At 47.8% G+C, this 24,316-nt stretch overlaps 1 protein-coding gene across 2 annotated transcripts in view; it reads right to left on the bottom strand.

Moving 5' to 3' along the window:
* DNAJC5 (DnaJ heat shock protein family (Hsp40) member C5) overlaps nt 1–19,749 on the bottom strand; it is a 42,530-nt gene extending 22,781 nt beyond the window's left edge. Inside the window, exon 1 of one of the 2 annotated variants that reach the window (XM_035025599.1) lies at nt 19,504–19,749. The gene's annotated coding sequence lies outside the window, so the exon portion shown is untranslated. Of the gene's footprint in view, nt 1–3,430; nt 4,599–19,503 lie in introns of those variants that run through there. The other variant, XM_035025600.1, reaches the window with a different exon arrangement.
* Nucleotides 19,750–24,316: the final 4,567 nt, after the last annotated feature.

The raw sequence follows: 24,316 nt of genomic DNA, 5'->3' as shown, positions 1-24,316 counted from the left end.
GAGAGAGAACAGGTAGATTTATTTATTTGAGAGAGAGAGAGAGAGAATGGGCACACAGGGGAGCCAGGTTGGGAGGGAGAGGCAGAGAGAGAGAAGGAGAAGGACAGAAGCAGGCTCCTGCTGAGCACAGAGCCCCAAGACTGAGATCAGGACCTGAGCTGAAATCAGGAGTCTGACGCTTAACTGACTGAGCCACCCAGGCGCCCCAAGGTGAAGGCATTTTCAACAAACCATCCAAGAGAAGTCAACGTCATCCCTCATCAGTTCATTCTTCTTACTTCAGTTAATGAAGTAATGAAGTCATGCAAATGCATGACCCTCTGATCACACACCATCAACATATTCTATGGGTTTTTTTCAACTGGAAATTTAATTAAATTTAAATGATCATGTAATATGGAACAACTATCCTTATACTATTTCATATCAAAGAACACAGAAACAAGATCCCATATTTTGCACGTTTCTCCAATGCTAAGAGGAAAGTCCACTAACTGCATCAAATACACGTGTTCTTGAAGATGCCCTACGTGTCTATCTCCCATTACTATCAATAGTTACGTATGTTGGCACAAGGACAGGGCATTTCCCTACCTAAGGGATAAAGACCGCTTCCATGTGCCCTGCTGGGGCGTCAATGACTGTTAACTTCATTCACAGGACACAAGTCTGGCTCATGTGGCATTTATCATCTCCATGATCACTTATTTGAAAATATTTACTGAGTCCTCCCACATGCCAGGCACTGGGAACACTGCGATGAACAGGGGATACAATCTGAGAGCGGGGAGTGAGTTCAGTGAAGGACACCCGAAATCAGTGAGCACAATTCCCCAAGAACACAGTTTTATGGGAACAGACAACAGAAGCAGCTTGTTTATGTTTTAAGATTATTCTGGCTGCAGCGTATAAAATTAATATGAAGAAAACCATGGCTATGCACATTATAATCAAACTGCTAAAAACCAAAGATCAGGAGATCTTGTAAACAGAGAAAACTGACATTATCACATAGGGAACAATCATCTGAATTACATGCTTCTCATCAGAAATCATGGAAACCAGAAGGCAGTGGCGCACATCCCTAAAGTGCTGAGATAAAAAACCCGTCAAACCAGAATTCTATGTGCAGCAAAAACATCCCTCAGAAACAAAGGTGAAATAAAGACATTTTTAGAAAAAGAGACTAAAAGAACCCATGAAGAAGACCTAAATTACAATAAATGCCAAAGAGTTACTGAGGCTGCAGGGAAATGGTAACAGAAACCAGCATCTTCAGGAAGGAATGAAGGTCAAGGACAATTTCTTCCTTCTTGTTTTAAGAAAATACATCGAAGTGGTGAAAGCAAAAGTTACCAACATTGGCTTATGGGGTTTATAATGTAAGATGTAACACACAGGACACGTATGTGTTCAAGGAGAGCAGGGCAGGGAGGGGTGTGCCTGGAGGCCTTCAGGGCTCCTCCCCTGAGCATGAAGTGATACCACATCAGCTCTAAGACGAGTGGACAACACAAACAGCCAGCAACAAAGGACTGATCACGGCTTGGTCGATTCTATATGGGACACTACTCACCAATAAAAAAAGGGTAACATATGGACACAAGCAATAAAACCCTGAAACGCATTATGTAAGACAAACAAGCTAGACCCAAAATGATCCCATTTACTGAAAGATTAATAAAAACAGGACAATCTATTGTGATATAAACCAGAAAGGTGCTTGTTTGAGGGCACTGAGGGGAGCCTTCCAGGGTAACAGAAATACTCTAACTTAAACTGGGGTAGTGATTTCACAAGTGTGTACCTACACCAAAACTCAATGAAATTTACTAAGATCTGTGCATTTAACTGTATGTCAATTTCACCTGCATTTATTTTTTTATTTTTCTTGAAGATTTTATTTATTCATTTGACAGAGAGAGACACAGCGAGAGCAGGAACACAAGCAGGGAGAGTGGGAGAGGGAGAAGCAGGCTCCCCACTGAGCAGGGAGCCCAATGTGGGGCTCGCTCCCAGGACCCTGGGATCACGACCGGAGCTGAAGGCAGACGCTTAATGACTGAGCCACCCAGGTGCCCCTAATTTTACCTGCATTTAAAAAGCAATCTGTAATTAAAGTTATTTGTTCTCAAAGCAAATTAGATATTATAAGAAAATTAAACGGAACATAAAATTCTCCAATCACCCAGAACCAGCTGCCTATTCTCACAAACTCTCACTGGGACACAGCCACATCCTTTCCCTTGTTTCATCTATGGCTGTTCTCAACAGAGGCTGTGTAACCACAAAGCCCAAAAATACTTACTGTCTGGCCCTTTAAGGGAAAAAGTAGCTGCCGTGAATATTACTCAAATTGCTATTTTATATTTTGAGTCAGAAGATGAAACAGATGCTTTCTAAGCATGGAAACTATTAAATTTCTACACTACTTCACACACATTTCAAAAGCTTGTGTTCTAATTAGAAACTAACCATCGCAGGCAGCGTGTACTCTCGGAGGCTCCTGTTCAGGGGGAGCAGTCTTGTAACTAAAAGACAAACTGTAAATGGAAGGACCTTATTTCATTCTTAATGTACGTGATATTGGGAAATGCATCGAGAAAGGCAGACAGAAAGGTTGTGGAATGCCACATGAGAGAAAACAGTTAAGGAGAGAAAGAAATGAAGTTTTGTGGGTTTTTAATCACTAAATTAAACTTTTGAGAGAAGTTATTGTCTTAATACTTTACTGTCCGTCTTTTCTATAATGAGCAGGTATACCTCAGTGATTAGAAGAGACACTCTTCCGGGCGCCTGGGTGGCTCAGTCGGTTGGGCGACTGCCTTCGGCTCAGGTCATGATCCTGGAGTCCCGGGATCGAGTCCCGCGTCGGGCTCCCTGCTCAGCGGGGAGTCTGCTTCTCCCTCTATAACCCTCCCCCCTCTCATGAGCTCTCTCTCTCTCAAATAGATAAATAAAATCTTAAAAAAAAAAAAAAAAAGTAAAATGTGCTCTCATTATAAAAAAAAAAGAGAGAGACACTCTTCCAATACAGGAAACAGGTCACCTGAAACACATTACCCTACACTACAAACTGAGGGAGAACACCGGTTTTGTAGCTGCTGACACTTCTACCCCCAGCATGGGTTGCCAGTTTCTTGCCTCTGCTCCCCTCTCATTCCCTTTGGTCTCTCCAGGCCCTGGTCCCGCGGAAGCATCGCCAGCCTTGAGATGCGATGACATCCCAGCTCTGCTGATTCAGTGAGCAGTGTTCACTGGGTTCAGTCCTTCCAGATGTCTTTATATTTCCATGGGGTGATGATGTGGGAATTTACCCCCCACTGTCTGAAGCAACACCGCGTCCTGTTGTTCTTCCTAAACTTGTTCTTACCCGTTTCAAGGCATCCCTGAGACCCACACTCAAGGTCTGGAGAGCAGCCACGCCTACCTGAACTACACTTGTTGTAATTTATGAACTGCTGTCAGAAGTCTGCTCCCAGTCTTCACTCCAGGAAGGTTAAACCACAATCTCTGGGCTGGATCTTCTTTAGTAACATCATGTCTTTAAAAACAAAGAAAGGGGCCAATTTTGCACCCTTGCAGTACATCCTGGTTTGTGCTGCTAGAAGGAACCCAAGGGCTGGGCAGACAAGAAGGTACATACACACACAAGCAGGGAACAATGAGCTCTAAAATGGTCAGAGGTTGCCAGGCACAAGAGGCAGAAACCTGGGAAGAGGGAGGGTTTTCTGGAAGACACATGGTCTGTCCTCCTCAGTCTGTCCTCCCTCGCTGCTGCTGGGTGAGTCTGTGATGTACAGCTCTGCTCCCATCACATCTCTCAGGTCCTTCTCTGACACCCCACAGGCTGCAGCACCAAATCCCAGCTCCCTGGCCTGCCCACTACCAGCATCTTCCCACCACCGTGTACACTGGGTCTCGGGGCATGACTGGCAGGACCACTTGTCCTAGGCAGATACGGTACTGTCACACATGAACACCTGGGCTCTCCTAAAGCAATGCCCTGCTTCCTTTGACGTGGAGAGCTCCTATTTGGACCCCAGAGCTCTGCAGAGACATCCCTGGCTCTGGGAACCCTTTCCTGGCCACTGCTCCCAGTACAAACAACAGAGTCCTATCGTGTCCTGGGGAGCCATCCTGGGCTTTGAGCAGGTGTCTGTGTTGTTCATTTGTTCAACGGATGTTTATAGAGCACCTGCCGCATGCCATGCTGTTCTCAAAGATGGAGATTTATCAGTGAACAAAATTAACAAAAGAGACAAAAATCCCCAATCTCACAGGTCCTGTCTATGCTCCTTAAAAGACTTAGAGACCTTTAGGGAAAAGAGCCGAGTATTTGGACTCCTGTATTCTCAGATGTGGTCTCTGCATGCAGCACATGTTTTAAAAAGCTGCTATTGAATTCAACCTACTGCTAGGGGAAAAATCGAAGCACGTGCCAACTTTGGAAGAACAGATTTGAAAACATCTTAAAAGGAAAGCTATTTTTGTTCTAAGTATTTTTTATGTAATATTTGATACACAGAATGGAATAATATATAGAACACACACACACACATATATTTTAAGTTGGCTGTACGCCTGGTGTGGAGCCTAATGTGGGACTTGACCTCATGACCCTGAGATCAAGACCTGAGCTGTGATCAAGAGTCGGATACTTAGCCGACTGAGCCACCCAGGCACCTGGGGAATATATAACTTATAATGCATAGTGATAAACACCACAATCCCATCCTTCAAATTAAAAACTTGAAAATTACTAACAATCTTGAAGCTTCCTGTGTTCTTCCCATATTTATTACCCTGAATTAATGTTTGATTCTCTTACTTTAAAATATTACCTCACATGTTTCTCCCTAAACATTATTTAGTTTCAACTTTTTGAACTTAAAAAAAAATGTCCTAACACTATATGCAACCTTCTAGGTTGCTTTTGAAACTCAGTATGTCTCTAGGACCCACCCACATCGCTGGATGTAGTCATACTTCATTTCCAGTACTGGATAAACTCCAGTTTGTAAACAGACCACACAACCTATCAATCCATTCTTCCACTGAAGGATGCTGGGGACATTCCCAGGTTTTGCTATCACAATGCTGCTCTGAACATTCCTGAGCAAATCCTGGTGTGCAAGTTTTTTTACGCTAGTGCTGGCGGGCTCAGGCTTAGTGGTATTTGCAAAACTCCACAGCAAGAGTTCACAAACTGCTACAGCAACAGCAACTAAGCACAGGAAAAGATACTCAATGTCTTTATTCACTTGGGAAAAGCAAATTAAAACTACAGCATTACTACACACCTATGAGAATGGCTAAAAAAAATAACCAGACCACAGGGAGGGTTGATGAGGGTGAGCAGTGACTAGAACCCTCACACTGCTGGTGGGACACAAAATGGGGCAGCCACTACAGAAAAAGAGCTTGAAAGTTTCTAATAAAAAGGAACAAAGCACTCTGTACACAACTTAGATGACTCCCAAGGACAGGATGCTGAGTGCAAGAGACAGTCTCAAAGGTTACATGCTCTGGTTCCTCAGAAGGGGCCGAGAAGAGGATGTGATGGTTACACAAATTTGTATGTATTAAACCCAGAGAACAGTATATCCAAAAAAAAGGGTGGTGTCTAGTTTACTGTATGTTCATTTAAAAATAAAAGAGAAGAAAAAATCTGGGCTTGTATTTTATGTTTTGTTTGTCATTTACTTTTCTAGTTAGTCATTTTCATTGTAGTTCACAAAAGTATTATCAGTGTTTGACAGACTGGAAATTAAAGAAAATCTGGTCCTTCACCACAACCATTTATGAAGAACTGCTGCTCGGAGTATACCTGGAAGTGGAACTTAGGGTCCCAGGGAACTGGCAGTCTCTACTGGGTGAGGTACGCCACCTGCCCCCAGAGGACCGCACCACTCAGCACCCTACGTGCTACTGCCCCCCCCCCAAGTGATGGGCACTGCCAGGCTTCTGAGTTTGCACCCATCTACCGGGCAGAACGGTGCCTTGCTCTGCCTGAGTCCTCACCCTGTGTGCACTGCAGAGGGCAGTGCTTTCTGTCTGCCCAATGGCGGCGGGACTGTGGTCAGTACCCGAGGGGCTACGGCATCTGTCTCCAGGACACCAATCATCTACCCGCTACAAACGCAACAAAAATCTTTTCCTAGTTCACAGGTCTTTTCACTTACCATGGTGTCTTTTGATGAACATAAGTCCTTAAATTTTTCTATTGTGGTAAAAAAACAAAATTTACCATCTTAACCATTTTTCAGTGCACACTTCAGTGCTATTAACTCTATGCACGCTGTTGTGCAAGAGATCTCACAAATTCCTAATTTTATGTAACTGAATGTATCAAATCTTTGCAAACTGATGATATGTTTCCTTTCTGCTTTTGTTCAAAAGTCCTTCTCAATCCCAAAGCCAAAAGTAAATTCTCCTGTATTTTCTTCTAAAGGTTTTCATCCACAGGTAGTCTGCTTCATCTGGAGTTAATATGGGCATGGCAGGAGACAAAGACCAGCTTCACCCAGAGCCCCCAGAACCCCCCCCCCCCGCAAATGGCCTGTCTTTCCCCAAGACCTGCAGGATGCCTCCGGCTTACTGTAAAACTCCACATGTGAAGTCTATTTGGGGGGCTCCCTATTTTGTTCCATTATCAGCATACTTTATTCAAAACCTCCGAAATTATGTGAGGCAGCCTCACTTTACAAAAGCTATAAATTCTTTGGTATTTCCACACACACCATTATCTAATGGTGTGTAAAACAAGTGTGTCTTAATACAAGCCCCTGGTTTGAGGACAAGGAGGACCTGAAAAGCAATCGCAAGGTAAGCCCCGTGAGCCACACCTCCTCAGTGTGTACAGTTGTGTCCCCCAAGCCGAGGCTTTATGGCCTGCAGACCAGGTGCTGTTGTTCAGCAATGAAGGCATGAAGAAGTATGAAACCGCACCACGGGCTTCTTTCTCACTCTCTCTGGGGGTACCCCTCCCAGATGCAGAGGCCTCTGTGGCTGCCACGCAGCACTCTCCAGCCTCTCTTTCTACGGTGGGTCAAACAGGGATCGTGGCTGGACCAGCAGCCTCAGAAGCCACTGTCTGGCTAGGGGCAGGAAGACAGAGTGCCCAAATAAAAGTTCCAGGCCACAGAGATAATGCACCATATGATGGGAATCTGAAAATATAGAAGCCAAGAAAAAGGTAAATAGTGTTTAAAAAAAAAAAAAAAAAAAAAAGCTATTTGGAACCCTGACAGAGAGCTGACACTACTCTGGAAAGAACATGTAATCAGAGAACAGGACCCTGGTTCTATAGTAAACATTGTTTTCACAAGTGGAAATAACATAACCATTTTATGATTTTCAAAGATAAACTTACAGACAAGAACTTTAGGGTCACACCTTGACAGCATAAAGGTAAAAGGACAGACAACACAAGTTGGAGTAAGATGAGAAGGACAGGAAGAAGCATTGACACCCTCAGGTTAAGGAGATGACAGACAACACATGTTGTTGATGGAGCAAGACAAAGTCACAATGGTGAGCACACAGGAACTGCCAAGAGTGGAGACAGGAGGTAAAGGTGCTGCTGCCTTGATCAGGATGGAACGTACAGGTAATTTGCGAGGTGACCAGTCGGCAGACAGTGGTGTGGCGTGCCACAGCGTGAGAGTGAGGGGTGACCACCAGCAAACACCTCTGGGAAGGAAGGGTGAAGTCTGGGAAGGGTACTGCTGCTTTGCCTCATGCACTCAGACCGAAACCTACAGAAGAAAAACTGCTAAAAATAAAAATACTAAAGAATAAAATACAATAGGGGTGCCTGGATGGCTCAGTCGGTTGAGCATTCAACTCTTGGCTTCAGCTTCGGGTTATGATCTCAGCCCCGTGGAGTCTGCCTGTCCCTCTCCCTCTGCCTCCCTCCCCAACCCCAACATGCGCACGTGCTCTGTCCCTCTCTCAAATAACATCTTAAAAAAAAAAAGAAAAGGAATAGAATGGATGTTCCAAAGACCAGGAATTTTCCTCTAAGATCTTTGATGCACCAGGCAGTAATCTGCCAAAGAACATTCAAGAAGCAGGTGGGTCTGGAGCACCTACCTCAGGCAAAGGAGGGCCCACACCACCAGTGCTGGGACAGACTCAGAAACTCAGTGAAGAGGCTCAGAAAAACAATGGTCTGAATGTCTGACTCTGAATTTGTTATCTATTCCGAAAGGAAAAAAAATCAATATACTGCAGAATAGAATTGGCACCAATCAACTCCATTTATATATTCAAAGAAATTCTAAGCAAGAGTCAACAAATGTGGAAAACAAGAGATGATGCCAATGTCACAGAGTCTTCTATATTTATTCCTAACTGAAAATGAATTTCCAATGTAAAGAATTCCTAAAGTCACTGGAAATATAGGAACCCCAAAAGATTTTACCTCTCCTCCTTAATTCTAAGAAGAATAAAAAGCAACAATGATGCTGAGCCTTAAAACAAAGAGAACAGAAAGAGTAAAACGGTCACTTCTTTAAGGACAACCTCCCCACCAATCATCAAAGCACAAGAGAGGGTTTAAATCTAAGGCACAGGAAGAATAGCATGCTCCCCACAATGAGCCATACACTTGGTTACAAAGAACAGTGTCCGTGTATTCCTATACTAAAGAAAGTGAACGTCCTGCCCCCATGATTTACAAGAGAGGAAGCAACAAGACTGATGGCCACACGCTACAGCAGACAGGTACTGAGGAAGAACAGAAAAGACAGCCCAGGGCCACACCCCTGCACAGAATCTTGGGTTTCCCAAACAGTAAAACTGATGGCTGCCAAAACACAAGAACACACCTAGCCCCCCCGAAGCCCTTCTAACTTATAGACTGAGCAACTGCCCCAAGTCCTGGCAGGGCATTCAGTAAATGTGTGTTGAATTATTTTTGTCAGTAATGACTATGTCCAGAAACCAAGTAAGGATTTTCTTTAGTTAACTGATGCTTGGGATACAGTAAGTTAAAAGGAAAAGGAAGTCAGAAGTTGAGCAAAATCACAGTAAGTATGTGTTTAACTATGAGGAGATTAAAAAATAAATGAACAAATGAATGAGTAAAAATTGAACATTCCCAAAAACTTATTCCTCAGAAAGGAGGTTACTTATGGACCAATTTGGGAGAGAATCTGTCCTCTAACAAATGCCCACCACTTCGGACCCTGCCCTCTGGTCCTGCCCACTCATCCTTGGAGGTGCAAACAACAGGGAAATGAATCTGGGTGACACCAGGTGAGGCCATGGAGTCGGCCAGCAACACGGCACTAAGAGCTTCTAATGCCCTTTATAAAGGCAGCCTGAAACCAGCTAGAACTCCTGCACCCAGAGCACGACATTTCCACCCCTCACAGCCCTGGAGCCAGCAAGTACTCCTCTGTGCACACTGCTGGAGAAAAAGATTCTAGGGCAGAACCATTACTTATGACCAAAAGTTTCCAGAAAACCTTAATATATTCCCAAATCTAAACATGAAACTAGAGAGTGGAAAACAAAATATTTCTCATAAAAGTAATGAGAATTAGGTATTTTTGGTTGTTGATGTTTTAACCTCACAACACCTAAAATCTCGGGATATTAAAGTCACAGGTACTTTTCAACCCAGGTAGGCACCAGGCTCTCTGCAGACTGGGTGTAAGAATCAGCATGCAGAGCAGGAGAACCCAGAGATACTTTGTATCATGGCAGAAAGTGCTGGGAAACCAAGTGAATGCCTGCCAGGAAGAATTTTCTAAAGCCCAGTGGGTTAAGAGTTCATAAAATGCGACAGATGAGGCCCAATGTCTTCTGTGTCTCCAAGAGGAACACATCCCCAAACACACCTGCTGGAAATGGCATGACTTCCCTGCACTGTGATTCTTACTGCCCAGTGTGAAAGTCCCCTGGGGAGATGGCCAGCCTTTGATGAAGATGGACATGGCTTCAGTGACCCCTTCCTGCAGCCATGACCAGAATCAAACTATCCCAATAAATCTAGAATGAAACCAAGTACACGGTGCTGATAACCCAACTGTAAGAGATGCCTGATGTCAGAGGCAGTGAGTGTGAAAATATACATGCATACCTCACAACAGAAAGCTGGTACAACTGTGGCAGAACTTGCGATCACTGCCGTAATACCAACACGGCAGCTACAATTTCGGGAGTGCTTACCACGTGCAGGCACTTAGAGGCACACATGCCTTGGACACCACCAGGTATTCCCAAGAAGTCTGTTGGACAGGCACCTGGTCCAGCGGGTGGTGGGAGGGCAGCTCAGGTCCCCTGCCTGGGCTGGAACTCGGCTCGGCCGCTCATGGGCTCCGTAACCTGGGGCAAGCTGCTCAACATCTCCACTCCCCTCTGTCCAATGGGAATGGAAATAGTCTAGCTGCTATGTCTGTGACCTAGCTTGTGTGAAGTGCTCGTAATAGTGCCTTGTACACAATAAATACTAGTTATTACTAGTATGATCTCCAATCTACAGGGAAGACCAAGGCTCAGAAACACTGAGGAACCTACTTGAGGTCACTCTGCTGGGGATTGGTGGCGTTGCCATTCAAATCCAAGTCTGACCCCCAAGTGCTGTAAAACTTGATTCTCAGTTACCTGTTTCACAAATGGGAGCCATCTGTCCCTACCCTAAGCACAAATAACTTAATTTCTTATGCATTAAGCCTCACCTGAATAAGGTACTACATTAAAACCCTTTACTGTATTTTTAAAACAAAACCAAACACATATATAGACAAAGTTTACAATGCTGTTGGGGTGCCTGGGTGCCTGAGTCGGTTGAGCGTCCAGCTCCTGATTTTGGCTCAGGTCGTGATCTCAGGGTCTCAGCTCAGGTTGTGATCTCAGGGTTGTGAGACCGAGCCCTGCATCAGGCTCTGTGCTCAGCAGGTGCCCTTGTTGCATACTTTTTAGATGTACAAGGTGTTTTCTTTTTACCTCTTAAACTTAAAAAAAAAAAAATCCATGTTATTAATTTGCCTTGTCATTTGCCTTTTATTTTTTAAAAGATTTTATTTATTTATTTGAGAGAGAGAGAATGAGAGAGAGAGAACACATGAGAGGGGATAGGGTCAGAGGGCGAAGCAGACCCCCTGCCAAGCAGGGAGCCCGATGTGGGACTCGATCCAGGGACTCCAGGATCATGACCTGAGCCGAAGGCAGTCGCTTAACCCACTGAGCCACCCAGGCGCCCCGTCATTTGCTTTTTAAAAATATAGAAAACCTGGGATGCCTGGGTGGCTCAGTGGGTTAAGCGTCTGCCTTCAGCTCGGGTCCTGATCCCCGGGTCCTGGGATCGAGTCCCACATAGGGCTCCTTGCTCAGCGGGGAGCCTGCTTCTCCCTCTGCCTGCTGCCCCTCTCCCCCTGCTCCTCCTCTCTCTCTCAAATAAATAAAATCTTATTATTTTTTTTTAACCCATGGAAAGGGTAACTGTAACATCCTCTGAGGGGCTCTTGACAGCCAGGTACATCAGTCTGTCCAGCCAGCTGTTCACATCATCCTGTCCTCACTCAGGCCAGTGGATTGCAATGCAAACAGGTATTAATGGGCATACTCTTGAACCTGTGGTCGTTTGGGAGAAATATGCAAATCTTCCTAAGTGGTCTGTGATTTGTACCTTTTACTTGTGGCATATTTTAAACTGGTCACACAGTCACAGCGTGTTGTAAGGCAGATATGGGTAAACCTGTCAATTCATCAGACCCACATGCTCCACCCTGCAGTGGGCCTGTGGACTTTGTTCTGGCTTCACCCTAGAATAACCATCCAGCTGGTGGACAGCTCACCTCGTTGGTGGTGGTCACAGGTGCAGAAGAGCAAACAGTTCACTATAGCCTTACCTCATTAGATGCCCCCTACCCCCCACCAAAGCCTTGAAGACAGGTCTTCTGTATTTTTTTTTAATTTTTACTTATTTATTTATTTTTCAGAGAGACAGGGCACAAGCAGGGAGAGTGGCAGGCAGAGGGAGAAGCAGACTCCCCACTGAGCAGGGAGCCCTATGTGGGACCCGATCCCAGGACCCTGGGATCATGACCGAGCTGAAGGCAGACGCGTAACCCACTGAGCCCCCCAGGCGCCCCCTCCATGGGTACATTTTTCTGAAAGAAAAAGCAGAGGCAAATGAAACAAGTGTGGGAGGACACACACCAAGAAGAAGGATGCTGTTGGTAACAATCCATTAGGCTTACCCAACCAGGCAGGATGGTGCAACAGAGAACAGCACCAACAGAAACAACAGTTTAAAAGGTGTAAACTGTGTATGTTGTCATTCTAACATGTGATGGCATTATTTGTGCTTATTCTTCAATACCACACCTTTATACTAGAGTAAATATGTAACTGTCAGTTTCCTTATCTATAAAATTGGATAACAGCTACCTTGCAAGGCTGTCCTGGGAATTACGGCTGCTGTGCATTAAGGAAAACGGCCTAGTCACAAGCAGAGGGTTTGCTACTGGAGGGTAGGAGGAGGGATCCTCTAAGTGAATTCCATGAGAAAACACACTTGTTTCAAACAGTATCAACGCTGTTAAGAGTTAAGAAATACTTCATACATAATTGTCATCCTTAAATTGTAGACTTTCTAATTTCATCTCAAAATAAAACTGGACCACTGGATTCCATTTCAAAATTCTGAACTTTAGATTTAGACGTGAGGAGCCTCATGATTCAAAGTACAAGATAAATACATCCAGCAAAAATCTTTACCCAGAATACTTCTTTTTAAGTTAAAAAAAACAGATACTGATTGGTTTTACGTACTTTTTAAAAAGTTCTTTTATAATTAAACTCATTTTATTTATAACTAAATTCTTAACACAATTTACTGCAACTGGCCAAAAAAAAAAAAAACTCTGAGATATCATTATCAAACGCTATAGCAGTAGCTTAATGAGCACCAAAATATAAAATGTTAAGATCTCATGTGAGTGAAGAGGAAAAGATACACATTGCAACAGAGAATATAAACTTTGTAATATATGGCCCAAATTATAAGGTCTGTACTCTTTGACCTAGAAATTTTTCATTATTTATCTTAGAGAAACACCCTCTCACAAAAGACACTCCTCTTTAATAAGAAAATTCAATGGGACTGCCTAGCTAAAAATCAAACATTTGCTATGCTGCTAATCCCTTCCAATAATAGAGAGGGAAAAAAACAGCCAGGTGCTAGCACATGCTTGCTCTGCAGAGCCCGGCCACCCCTGCCCAGTGCCTGCAACTTAGCTGGGGCTATGCACTTCCAGCCCCCTCGCCGCCATTCTACTGGGACCGTCTGAATCCAGCCCCCAGCCCTTGAACCAATGCAAAGTCACGAAACTGACAAGAGATTTGGGTTCTGCTGGTTTCACTATACATTTCCACTCCACCCAGTGACAAAAACAGAGGCACAGGGCAGGGAGTGCTCTCTAAGAAAGGGGCTGGCCGTCCCAGAGATAGCCAGGGTGGGGCACAGCTGATAGGGGTGGCAAGTCAGCATTCCAATCCTCTGACTCCCAGGACTGCAACTTTATAACCAATTGGCACAGAATTCCTCAGAACATAGCAACAGAGACACCAAATGACTAAACATTTCACCTTGTAAACCACCATATTTGCTAGTGATACACATTAAATGTAGAAAAGTTAAAAAGACAATAAAATTACAAATAGCCCATGATGACAATTAAGGTTCATTCACACTCATCTATTCAAGGAATATTCACTGATCACTCATATCACATAATTTTTAAAAATATTAGTTGGGTTTCTGCCATAGAACTAAGTTTTTTCCTATTTTTACTTTTTAAATTTTTTTTTTTTAAAGATTTTATTTGACAGTGAGAGAGAGAGAGAACACAAGCAGGGGGAGTGGGAAGGAGAAGCCGGCCTCCCACCAAGCAGGGAGCCCGATGCGGGGCTCGATCCCAGGATCCTGGGATCATGACCTGAGCTGAAGGTAGACGCTTAACAACTGAGCCACCCAGGCGCCCCTCTATTTTTATTTTTTAAAGATTTTATTTGAGAAAGAGTGAGCGTGCCCGCACACTGAGGGAGAGGGAGAGGGAGAAGCAGACTCCCTGCTGAGCAGAGAGCCTGATACAGGGATCGATCCCAGGACGCCCCCAGAACTAAGCTTTAAAAACCATTTATGGGGGTGCCTGGGTGGCTCAGTTGGTTAAGCGACTGCCTTCAGCTCAAGTCATGATCCTGGAGTCCCTGGATCGAGTCCCGCATCGGGCTCCCTGCTCGGCAGGGAGTCTGCTTCTCCCTCTGACCCTCCCCCCTCTCATGTGCTCTCTCTCTCTCATTCTCTCTCTCAAATAAATAAATAAAATCTTTAAAAAAAAAAAAAACCATTTATGTAGATACATGAACAATACAGACTGATTTTGGAATGAAGTAAACTTTTAATGTATACAGTTCAGACCTTAAAAAGGAAACCGATTAGTGCCTAGGTGGCTCAGTCGGTTAAGGATCTGACTCGGTTTCAGCTCAGGTCATGATCTTGGGGTCCGGGGATGGAGCCCCACGTTGGGTTCTGCGCTCAGTGGGAAGTCTGCTCAAGGATTCTCTCTCCCTCTGCCCCTCCCCTTCGCACACACATACTCTCTCTCTAAAAAATAAATGGATAGGTTTTGTGTTTTTTTTTTTAAGATTTATATGAGAGAGAGAAAGAGAATCTCCAGCAGAATCCCTGATGAGAGAGGAGTCTGATGTGGGGGCTCTATCCCAGGACCCTGAGATCATGACCTGAGCCAAAATCAAGAGTCAGATGCCCAACCGAGTCACCCAAGCACCCCTATATAGACAGGTCTTAAAAAAAAAAAAAAAAAGAGTGGGGCACCTGGGTGGCTCAGTTGGTTAAGTGTCTGCCTTTGGCCCAGGTCATGATCCCAGGGTCCTGGGATCCAGTCCCGCGTTGGGCTCCCTGCTGAGCGGGGAGCCTGCTTCTCCCTCTCCCTGCCGCTCCCCCTGCTTGTACTCTCTAATAAAAAATAAAAAATCTTAAAAAAAAAAAAAAGAGGAAACAGATTAAGATGGTATTTTGAGTGACATCCTACACCTGGTCTCACTACATACTTCTCTCTTTAGATAGATGCTATACTCCATTTCTGCAATTTCAGTGTTAACTACCAATATGCTTGCAAACATACAATGTACTCAAACAAAATCAATGCAAAGAATGATGAAAAGCAAAATCTAAACTGAAGGTTGTTTGGTAATCTAATCCTTAAATCTTCCCGAGCTACCGATAACAGACCAGCTGCTAATCCTCTTCAGAGGAGGTCACTATTTGAGAGCCAGCTCTGGTGTCAGGACAGTAAAGGCGTTCATTCCCTCTCTTAATTAGGGGTAGCATTTTCATAAAATAGAACTATTACCATTTTCCAGCATTGCTGTCACTTATATTTAGGGAGGAGTTGATGAGACACCTTTCCACTTATCACCCCCTACTCCCCCAACAGACAGGCAGGGCAGGTACTGTGACCCCCATTTTAGTGAGGCCCCTGTCATGGGAGCCCTAGTCTTGTCATTTTCAGGAGGAAAGTCTAGCACAGACTCTGCTCACCCACAGGAGGGACATCTGCAGCACAGGGATGCTCTGATCTAACGACCCAATCACAACATCATCATAAGCCTCATTTGAGGAATACTGTAGTTTGAACTGCTATCCACAGAGCACCCAGAGACTCACGAGAGCACCACTGAGGGCTAAGAGCCTCCTCTCCACTTGTGCAAAGACTGGTCATCAAGCTTGACACCAGTCCCCAGAAGACACAGGGGTCTTTCTGTCTCTTGACTAGAAAACTGGCTGCACTCATTGGATGAGACATTGTTTGCCTACGGCATTATATATTCCAAAACTGTACAGGGTACTTTATAAGAGTTAAGGAATTTTTCAAGGGTGTTTGTATCTGTGTATATCGTGCTCATTTTACTCCCTGACTTTAGAAGCAACTCCCACCTTAGACAAAATTCTTTTTTTAAAGATTCTATTTATTTATTTGACAGCAAGAGAGGGAACATAAGCAGGGGGGTGGGAGAGGGAGAAGCAGGCTCCCCGCGGAGCAGGGAGCCGACGCGGGGCTCGATCCCAGGACCCTGGGATCATGACCTGAGCCACCCAGGAGCCCCGACGCTATCTTTAAAAAAAAAAAAAAGATTTTATTTATTTGACAGAGAGAGCGTGCTTGTGTACGAACAAGCAGGGAGAGTGGCAGGCAGAGGGAGAGGAAGAAGCAGGCTCCCTGCTGAGCAGGGAGCCCAATTCAGGACTCAATCCCAGGACCCCAGGATCATGACCGGAGCTAAAGGCAGACACTTCCCTGACTGAGCCACACAGGCGCCCCGACAAAATTCTATCTTATCAGGATCCCCCAGCTCCACTGCAATTTAGTCATTTATTCAACAAACACCTAGTGAGCCTGTACTACACCCCAGGACCAAGGTGAGCACCTCACGTTTAGGTTCTAAAGATGCACCATCTAGGGGCGCCTGCCTTCGGCTCAGGTCATGATCCCAGGGTCCTGAGATCGAGCCCCGCGTCGGGCTCCCTGCTCAGCAGAGAGCCTGCTTCTCCCTTTCCCTCTGCCTGCCACTCTGCCTACTTGTGCTCTCTCTCTCTCTGTCAAATAAATAAATAAAAAATATCTTAAAAAAAAGATGCACCATCCAGCACGGGGGCATGTTAGGGGATTCTGCACGGTGGTGTCAGGTGGGCGGTTAGTAGAGGAACTGGTACAGAAGGCCTAAATTTTCAAGTTCCAGGTCTGACACTGAGCAAGGCACTGGTCTCCAGGGTAGCTCCCAGCTGAGCACAGTGCCACCTATCCACTGCATGCTGGAGGACTCAAGAACAAAAATGGCTAAGACACATACAGCATCCTTTCAATCTCTACACCACCCTAATTAATAGAACCAGCCTTAGAAACACAAGAGAATTCCCTCATTCTGAGTTAACAGGGGCATGAGGTGAAGGGCTCCAGAGCCCTTCAGTTCACAGGCAAGACTCAGCCTGCTTCTGCACAGCATCAGAGCAGTGAGTCTCAGGCTGAGGCTCACTCCATGTAGTTCTTCTAACAGATTACTCCATCTCAATCCACTTAACCAACAAATGTCACCAAGTATTAAGACTAGCATGTGGGGTTTTTCGGGGGGGGGGGGGGGGAAGAATGGTCCTCGAGGAGAGGGAAGAGAGTAACCAAAGACAAAATTTCTAGAAGCATTATTACCAGATCTGACTTTAAAAACTTTTTATTTTGAAATAATTTAAATTAGAAATTGCAAAAAAGATTTAGAGGGAGGTCTCAAGCCCCTCTCTGATCATTTAACTGGCTGTCCTTTCCCAATGGGCAGGTGGCTCGCCACACACTTCCCTCAGAACCCAGAGCCTGTAAGTGCTCAGGACTCACTCACAATGACCCCAAGTGACAAAGTCACTGTGCTGCACAGGAGTCACTAAGCTCATCACTATCACTGATTCAACAAGTATTTCCTGGTTTGTGCCAGCAACAGTTCTCCACACGAAACAGACTCCCTATGGACCTCATCTCAGAGTATAAAAGCAAATATAATTAATATACTAAAGCAAATGCTGTAGGAAAATTAAGGAGTGCAGGCAGACAGGAGGTGGTAAGCTGAAATCCTACGTAGGGTAGTCAGGGAAGGCCTGGCCCCATGGAGTGTGAGGATGAGGAAGTGAGTGTTCCAGGCAGACTGGAGGACACAGAATTTGCTGAGAGACGAGCAAGAAGGCTGATGAGGCAGGGGAGGGGCGGGTCAGAGGGCCAAAGGTAGGAGGCTGGTCACAGAGGGGTGGAAGAGGCCTGACAGGCATCCCAGAGGCCACACTGGCTCCACAGTGGAGCCAGTCCCTCAGCACGGCTCAGAGAATCCACCACACGCCTGTCTGAGTGTCTGCTCACCACACAAGCCCTGGGCGCTCTGCTTACACCAGGGCCAAAGGGGGCTGGGCTCTGAGGGTCCTGCAACACACATCTCCCTGATAGTCCCATGCTGGTCAACAATGACCACCCACAATGACCACTGGGGGGAAAGGCCATCTGGATCACACAAACAGATCAGCCACACAGTCAGCTAGCCAGAACCAGCTCCTATAGCTCTTGGTTTGGCCACGTGCCATCAGGAGCTGCCCCAAGTACCAGAACCCTGACACAGGTGAAAGGAGGACCGCATACACTAAATGATAAATTTTCCCAAAACCCTTAAATCCTGGCTTCCAATTTCATCTCCTGTTTAACAGATTACTCAATCCTGAAACCCAGCAGGATACTTAACGAGAAAGAAGCAAATAAATGAACGTAAAATCTTAGAAGCACTGGCTAGAGTTTTGCCTTTAGGCAACCATGTTAATAGCTGGGGCAATATAACTGTTTTTGGCATTAAGATGGTTTTTTTCACCAAACAACTAATTAAGGACAAAGGTGTCTAACAATTCAAACACAGGACCCATTAAGCCATGACCAGCAAGTAAAATGTCCCTTATCAGGCCTAAACCTGAAAACACAAAATAAAATTGAAACTTCTGCTTCCTTTTCCTGTATGACACAACTGAACGAATTTTGAGAAATCATCTGTCAGGCACATGAAAAAGGGAGCTCTTAATCCAGCCACTTGACACAAACAAGTTAGAACCTGAACGGATGAGTTCCCAATACTGTCTCCTCAAAGACTACAACACAAAGCACTGCTGAAAATCATGGCTCGATATAACCTTATTCTTGCAAACCAAATCATTTTAATCTAAGAGATTAATTTACAGCGCGTTAAGGAACAAATGTCAGTCCCCCGGCCTATAACATAACGACCCAGGGACCAGATGATGTGGTTCCCTCAAAGCAGCGGTTTTCAACCACCCTCCCCCCGCCCCCCCAGGAAGGAAAAGACCCTCCGGTCGGTCACGGGAACAGCGGGGGCGGAGGCAAGGCCGCGCGCTGACCACGATCCGGCAGAATGGGGGATGGACCAGGGAGCTCGGCGCAGACCGTGAGACCCCCCCCCGCCGGGACTGCGGCCCCACCCACCCACCCACATGTGAACGCAGGCTGCTCCGAGGCGCTGCGCCCACACCGGGTCGTGCCCCGACCCAACTGCGGACCCCGGGAGCACCCCGGCACCGGTCGGCCGGCACAGACCCCTCGGGTCACCCCGACCGCGGCTCGCGCGAGGCCTGGAGCGCGCGGGAGGCGCGCCTTCCTGCCCGTCCCCCGTTCCAGGCCGCAGCGCCCATCCGGCCCCGCCGCCACAGCGGTCGCTCCGGGGAAGCGCCCCCCCCGCCGGCCCCCGCCCTGCGCCCCCGACCCGGAGGGAGGGTCCCCGCCATTTCCGACTGCGGGCGCGCCGCCCCGCGCCCCACGGTTCCCTCGCCTCGCGGCCCCCGCGCCCCTCACCCCGCGCCCCCTGCAGACCCCCGCGGCCCGCGCCGACTGTCCCGGCCTGACGGGAGGCCCGTCGGGCCCGCCGCGAGCTCACCTGTCCGCCCGCCCGCCCTCCCGCCGGCTCCGCGGCTCCGCTCCTCAGCTCCGCGGCGCTGCTGGGCAGCCGGCCGACGCGGTCCTCAGCCGGGGCTGCGTCTGGGGGACCCCGAGCGGCGGCGGCTGCGGCGGCGGGGCAGGGGCCGCGGCGGCAGAGGGCGCGGGAGCAGCACCGGCACAGGCGGCGGGGACGCGCACGCTCACGCACGCTCACGCACGCACCCGCACAGGCGCGCGCGCCCCCGGAAGAACGTGGGCTCCGCAGGTTGGAGCCACGGACGGGGCAGGCCGCGCACGCGCCCAGAGCGCTAGGCTGGGGGCGGGGCGGGGCGGGGCCTCCGCCCGTATTGGGCGGAGCCGCAAGTGACAGCCGCGGAGGCCCCGAAGCGCCTTGCGTGGGCGGAGCCTCGAGCGACAGCCCAGGGGCGGAGCCCCAAGTGACAGCCCAGGAACGGAAGCCCCGGGAGCTGTGGGCGGAGCTCGCACCGCGGAGCCGGAAGCGCCTGCCGTCTGGCAGGGGCGGGACCGAGGCGCGGGGGCGGAGCCTCCTGCCAGGGCCCGTTGTGCTCTCGGGTGCGCGGACAGGTGATGCGGTGAGCCGCGGGAAAGGAGTGCGGGGCCTTGTGTTGCAGCTGAGTTTGCTCAGCGCCATACGTTAAGAGTGATAACATGTAACTGTCCTCATCAAAGAACGGCAGAGGGAGCTGGTGGGAAATGACCCGGAGGCCGACGCCCCCTTTCCTCGGGCCACTGTTAGGGACTCGCATTTGCTCTTCCCTGAAGCTCAGGGATGGGACTTCCTTACCCCGCTGCCCAATCATTGAAGTGCCACCGCCACTGTCCAGCCACCCTCCCAGAATCGCCTTCAAACAGCGGCGTGGGAAAGCGGTAGGACCAATGTCCACTCACTTCCCTATCCAGGTAGGGCTTCTGCTCATCCTGCTGACCACCTGGGAGCGAAGGCCTTCCCACCACCTTTCGCTATCACTCCCTGTCACCGAAAACAGTTCTACCATTTATTCGGTGCCTGCTGTGTCTGCTCCTCTGGCATGTGCCAGTTTTCATCCAGAAGCCACCCAAACAGATCTTTCTGGTCAGTGCTTCTGCCTCCTCGCTTCCACGCGTGCCCATGGCCACGTTCCGTTCAGCGGAGTTGTCTTCTTCAAACAGAAACCTGATGACATCCAAGGCCTCCTAAGGCACCTGAGTAAAATCCAGGTTCTTTGCCAACAAGCTCCGACCCCTAGCCACCTCTGCCCTCTTCTTACACCTCCCTGCCATCACGCTGGGAGCTCAGGAAGTCTCCTGGCAGTCAGTAAACTGCAACATCAAGCAGACAGTAAGAAGAAAAGGCCGGATTAATACTGTCTATTGATTCAAGAGGATGAAGGATCCCAGGACAGAATCACAGGAGGAAGGCAAGAATAAAACGGACCTGGTACCAGTATCAGCCCGTGTTGGAAGCTGCAAACATGAATGAGCCAGGCCTTAATGAGTCCCTCCTTGATCTAGTAGTGCCACTTTAGGGATATTCCTCCTAAGAAAATGTTCCCAAATACAGAAAAAGTTTTATGCTCTTGATGGTGTTACTTATAATAGTGAAAACAAAAACCTGCCCAACTATACAAGCACACTCAAATGGAACAGTATAGTTTTGTGGGTTTATTTTTATTTATTTTTTAGAGGGAGAGAGGGGGCAGGGAGGGGGAAAGGGAGAATGTTAAGCAGGCTCCATGCCCAGTGCAGAGCCTGACCTGGGGCTCGATCTCACGACCCTGAGATCATGACCTGAGCTGAAATCGAGTCAGATGCTTAATCGACTGAGCTACCCAGGCACCCCTGGAACAGTACAGTTATTAAAAATGTATACAAAAGGGGCACCTGGGTGGCTCAGTCGGTTAAGCGTCTGTCTTTGGCTCAGGTCATGATCCCAGGGTCCTGGGATTGAGCCCTGAATTGGCTCCTTGCCCAATAGGGAGCCTGCTTCTCCCTCTCCCTCCACCCCTCCCCCTGCTTGTGCTCTCTCTTGCTGTCAAATAAATAAATGTATACAAAGGCTACATAACAGCATAAATAATTCTTGAGTTAGTTCCTGAAAGTAAATGAGCAAGATACATGATGTAAAAAGTTCATCCTTACAAGTGTGTTTATAAATAAGCAATCCAACCTGGTCAGAGAAAATAAACAGAAAAGGTACCTGTGAAATGCTGACAGTGGCTGTCGTCAGCCCCTGTGTTGTCTGTGCCCCTTGATCAGGCGGGGCGGACCTCTTTATCCTCGCCCTCCAACAGCAGCTCCTCCCAAGGGTGCCCTTGCTCCTAACTGCCCCACCACCTGCTCTGGTCCTCCAAGCTCTCAAAGCTCACCTCACACACGTCTATTATGTAAGGTAATACCTTGTCTTCCCCAACAAATGGAGTTGCAAAGCCCTTCAGGGCTGGGTCCACATCAGATTCCTCTATCCCACAAAGCCTCATATATTCTTACCCACAGAATATTTTAATATTAATAAATGAAGATTACATGGGGTGCCTGGGTGACTCAGCTGGTTAAGCGTCTGACTCGATCTCAGCTCAGGTCTTGATCTCAGGGTCTTGAGTTCAAGCCTCATGTTGGGACACCCAATGTGGAGCCGAATTAAAAAAAAAAAAAGAAAGAAAAAGAAAAGAAAACCACCACAAAGACAAAAGGCCTCATGGAACCCATTCCCAAAGTAAACGAAGGTAAATGTGCTTTTCACTCTTTATACCAGCTGACTGTTGTCCTGGACTATCGTGTGGGGTGCACAGTTCATGCAATGTCAAGTTACTAAGCCCTCCCTGCTGTTACACCTGGAGCAAGCCTGCTCTCGGATCCCAAAGGGAAGTCGGATGCTCCCAGGAAAGGCGCTGACCACCAGGAACACTCACAACAGCAGGAATAGACACATATGGGTACCAGGCCAGCAGAAAGATGGGTCTCCCTCAAAGGGCCTTCGGGGTGGGTGTGGCTAGTACTCCAGGGCATGGCATTAAGGAAAAGCAGAGCACAGGAACAGTCTTATGAATAATAAAGGGAAAGGAATGAGAATACCTGTTCACATTTGCTTGCCTTTTCGTAAAGAAAGAAAGGATGAACAAGTCACGATTCATCACAGGGACACCTGGGGGGCTCAGTCGGTGAAGCATCTGCCTTCAGCTCATGTCATGATCTCAGGTCCTGGGATCGAGCCCCTGCTTGTGCTCTCAAATAAAAAATATATATATATATTTTAAAGAATTTTATTTATTCATTTGATGGGGGGGGGGGGGCACAACGGAGGGGGGGAGCAGCAGAGGGAGAAGCAGATTCACCGCTGAGCAGGGAGCCCGACGCGGGACTCAATCCCAGGACCCTGGGATTGAGCCCCGCATCGGGCTCCTGGCTCAGTGGGGAGCCTGCTTCTCCCTCTCCCTCTGCTCTCCCCCTGCTCATGCTCTCTTTCTGTATCTCTGTCTCAAATGAATAAATAAAATCTCTGGAAAAAAAAAAAAAAAAAAGAGAGTCATCACAGAGGGCGGGCAGGTGACGGGTGGGGAACCAGAGCCTGTTTCTGAGCATGGACTGGATCCACTTTTGAATCCTGCAGACAGTGTTAACAAAGGCGTCCTCAAACTGCCCTTGGGTTGCTCCACCAGCGCCCATGCACACACTCTGAGGCCTCCCGTGGCAGCTGACCTATTTGCCGACCCTGCTGACTGGAGCCTGCCGTCCCTGCTGTGAGGGCCCCGTCACCCCACTTCGTCTGTGCCACCTTAATTCAGGAGAGCTTCACTTGACAGTTGCTTTGTTTGTTCAAGGCTGTCATTTACCTTTGTTCACATGGTCCCACCTGTGGGGGTAGGGGGTTTAAGGATGGGACTCTTACTTATGACGCCCACTGCCCGCTCAGTGGCCTTCCTCCACCTGAGACTCTGCACCTGACTGGGGGATACTTGTGGCTTTCCAGTCCCTCACAGCTCGGGTGTAACTGCAATGAAATTAGATGCTTGCAGGATTTCCAAGCGGCTCCCGAATAGGCCCAAACCCTTCAATGCGGCAAATCTGCCAACCAGCCTCTCTAGTGCCTGGCTTGCAGGCCTCTAGCTGCTTAGCCCTGACCCTGCTTGCAGGCTAGCTCCTTCTCACCCTCCATATTCCCCTTCCTCAGACACCCCCCAGATTTGTCACCACAACACTCTCTTGCGGCACGCTGTTTTCATTCACGGGACTGAAGATTTGGGATTTGCACGTGAGCTTTACCGGCGCCCCCCCCGCCCCCCCCCCTCACCCAGCTGTGGGCCCAAGGCACAGGATCTCGGTGGGTTTACCTGCCACTCTTTCCTGACCTTCACAAATGAAGTGAGGCGTACCACACAAGCTCACATGGGTTCTTCCCCAAAGGAATGCTTTATTGACAAATTTCCCATTATCCACTTTTCGGACAAGATAAATCAGTTACTACAGTTGCATCCTGCTTTCTCACTACACCCCATCCGTGATTCTAACCCTGAAGAAAAAAGACCAAATGCTGTTGTTCCCATGGCGTCAGCAGGGGTGACCGCAGTCCACCCAGGGCGTCTGAAGGGACGAGCAGACACTCAGCTTCCCAGAGTGGACTTTGAGCGCATGCCCCCCCCACCCGGGAGTGCACAGGTGCATGTGCAGGAGCGGTCTCTGCCTGCTGGGAGCCAGTAAGGCACGGAAAGCTGCCCCTCCAGACACACCCCACGCGTGGGGTCCTGACTGTAAGGCTGCTGGGCTGTGGCAGCTTCACAACGGGAATAAGATCTTTGCAGCTCCTGAGAAGAGGC

This window comes from Mirounga leonina, unplaced genomic scaffold (genome assembly GCF_011800145.1).
Source record: "Mirounga leonina isolate KUSES-001 unplaced genomic scaffold, KU_Mleo_1.0 Mir_195, whole genome shotgun sequence".
In the NCBI taxonomy this organism is placed as follows: Eukaryota; Metazoa; Chordata; class Mammalia; order Carnivora; family Phocidae; genus Mirounga; species Mirounga leonina.
This window is presented reverse-complemented; position numbering and strand designations above follow the sequence as displayed.